The sequence below is a fragment of the Notamacropus eugenii genome, chromosome 4, assembly GCF_028372415.1.
Source record: "Notamacropus eugenii isolate mMacEug1 chromosome 4, mMacEug1.pri_v2, whole genome shotgun sequence".
NCBI lineage: Eukaryota > Metazoa > Chordata > Mammalia > Diprotodontia > Macropodidae > Notamacropus > Notamacropus eugenii.
The window spans coordinates 42185994-42189178 of NC_092875.1; positions in this window are offsets into that span (position 1 = coordinate 42185994).

A 3185-nucleotide genomic window follows, 5' to 3' on the forward strand; every position below is an offset into this window, starting at 1 on the left:
GATCCCCAAATCAAGACCTATAGTTAAATCATTTTCATGCGAAACTCTGTGTATACTCCTTTTCATCCCAGAACTGATGTAGATGGTCAGTGTGAATGCCAGTATTGGGGACAATATCTAACTTTTGAATCATATGCATTTGGAGCTGAGAGGGAAGTAGAAGAGAGACCATTTCCAGTTTTTCATTTTATTGATCCCGGTATTTTTTAGGAAGGCTTTAGCACCCATCTCTTTTTTCCTATATGACCTTGGCTAAATAATTTAATCTTTCTAGGTATTATTTTCATCAAGTATTAAATGAGAGCCATTTAATGAGTTGATCTAGGGGTTCTTTTCCAGTTCTAAACCTATGACCCACTATCATAAAAAATGTATATAACCGAGCAGGTATATGAACCCAGGTTTCTTGTTCATTAAGAAACTGGAATCCCTTTGACCTTATAACAAAGGAAGCAAAAGAACTTAGTGAAGGAGAAGACTGGCTGAGACTGTGAACCCAAATTCCTTTTCTTTCTGTGCTCATAGATCTTTTCACAGATTTGGTAGTCAGTATGAACAGAATAAGGACGTAATAAATGGTTCAGACCAAGAAGGATGTTTGGAGGGGTTTGGAGGGATATTTCATTTTGTCACACTTTTGCATAATAACTCAGGTCTCCTGATGCTTCAGATTCATTATTATCTACCTGCTATTTTCCCCTGTTCCTTTGTCTCATGTTTGTTCATTTCAGAGTAGAATGAGAGTCACAGAATCTCAAAGGTTGAAGCATCCTTAGAGGACTTTGAATCTTCTCCATAACTCAACAGAAATCCCTTTTTTAGGCAAGCTAACAAGAGATCATCCAGTCTATGCTGAAAGAGAACTTTTCTCCCAAGGAAAATCTATTCCCTTTTTTGGTTAACTTCTAATTATTAGGAAATTTTTATTGTTTATTTTTGTCCTTCCCTATAATTAAGTCTATTTCTTTTCAACTTCCCTCCCTTATTTCTAACTCTCTCACTTTGGGCTAGGTATAAAGAAGCTATTCTTTCTTTTATGTGCCCTACTTTCAAATATAGGCTGGGAAAGTCAGTATTTTCCCCTTACCAAAGATTTTCAAGTGGAGGCTGAAGAACTTTTCATTGTCTTTGAAGAACAGTTTTTTCAGATATGAGCTGGATTAGATGATGTCTGAAGCCCTTTTCAAGAACAGTGAGTTTCTATCATTATCCAACTCAGTAGATGAATGATTTCTGGTCAGTCACTTCTACACCTTTTGGTCTCAGTTTCCTCACCTGTGCAATGAAAATCATCCAATTGATCAATTATGAAATGTTTATTAAATCCTCACTAAGTGCCAGGTACCATGCTAGACCCAGAAAATGTAAAGACAAAAATGAAACATGTCCCTCTTCTCAGGAAGCTTACATTCCTCAGGAGAGGTAAATAAATTCAAGTAATAATGGGATAATTCATGCTTAGTTGACAACATCATAATCCCTATGTCATTTATCTAATAAAGTTGCTGTGAAGACCAAATGTGATAATAGATTTGAGATAGTGGCAAAGCATTACTCTAATGTAAGGAAATTATAGCGAAGATGTGTCCAGTCCTTTGGTATTTATCATTTAAAATTAAATCAGATGTAGGGCAGTTCACTAGAACCTCCAAGAGATCTGATAATAGCAACTAACATTTAAATGAAACTTAAAGTTTTTTTTTTAAAGGACTCAGTGTAGATTATTTAGCTGGATTCTCACAACAGCCCCGATGGTTGGTACTGCAGGATATTTAACAGATAAAGAAACTGAGGCCCTAAGAAGGCAAATCACTTATTACTAGTCAAATGGCAACATCTTCTTGATGGCAAATACAAGATGGCAGCCACCATGTCAAGGTCCTTTGTAATAAGTATTTTTTCTTTTACTTCTGCAGTAAAAACATATTACTACCAGACACCACCAACAGATGAACAAATATGGCTTCCTAACAACTGCCTTTGAATTGTAGATACATCCTCTGCGTATTTCCATGGGTCATTTTGGACAAAGATAAGTCAATATCTGCATAGTATTAGGAATTTTACACATTAAAAGAATTTCATTATGTGTATGTGTGTGTGTGTGTAATTTTTCTTATAGTAGTACATTTGCTTTGGTTCATGAATTTTTCTATCATTTAAAATTTTCCCTCTTTTAAAAGTTGATATCACTTTACAATCACTTTTTCCTTTTAAAAAGTGTTTTTCTTTGTATCATTTTTCTCACATTTTATTTTCTGGACTTCATCGCCATGCCTCAGATGTCATCTCCTCCACTCCTGCAACCAATTTTTCTAATTAGTGAGTTCTTTCTACCCACCAATTTGAAGAAAGGTCCAGAGCAACGATCATTCATTCTCTGAACTTCACCACCTTATCCCCATGTAGGCACCTTTCTCTCTGTCCACCACCAGTGCTGTCAGTGTCCTCATGAAAGTTCTTCCAGATATTGTCTCAACCATGTTACCTGATGGACAATCCTGCTGGAAGTGTAAACCAAACATATTACGGGGTCTATATGGATAATTTAGGTGGGTGCTGACAAAAGTTTAATGACCAGCTCTTGGGGGGGGTGAAGATGGAAGGTGTGGATATATATGCATGAAATATTTTTAAGTTTATTCTGCAATATTAACATTTTTACCACCACTCTCTTAAGTCTAGATAATCAATACATTAAATCCAGCACTGATTGGTAGCATTTCAGTATTTGCCAGTTTTCAAGGTGTAAATGCTCAGTCTGAAAATTTAACAATTGGTCCTCAAGAGTTAGTGTGAGCTGACTACAGCACAACCCTGCATACGCATTTCAGAGAGTACTCAAATTTTCAGTCTTTTAAGCTCCTGGGTTGGGACTAATCCTATGTTTGAGTAGCTTTTGAGATTTAAAAGAATAGCAGGCTTAAAGTCCCCTGGTAGATGTCTCATTATCATACATTTTTATTCCCTAGTTGTTTTGTTCTGTTTACTTAAAGAGTGCAATGCTAAGTAAAAATAGCTCTTTGTAGTATCCAAGTATACTTGACTGCCTCTGATTCAAGTCAACTCCATTATGCAGATATTATGTGACTATGACTCCCTGAAAAAAATCAAATTATCTACAAGGCCATCAGGCACTCAGTATCAGAAGTCCTTGGTGGGCATTTAACTCCAATGTCTTATAG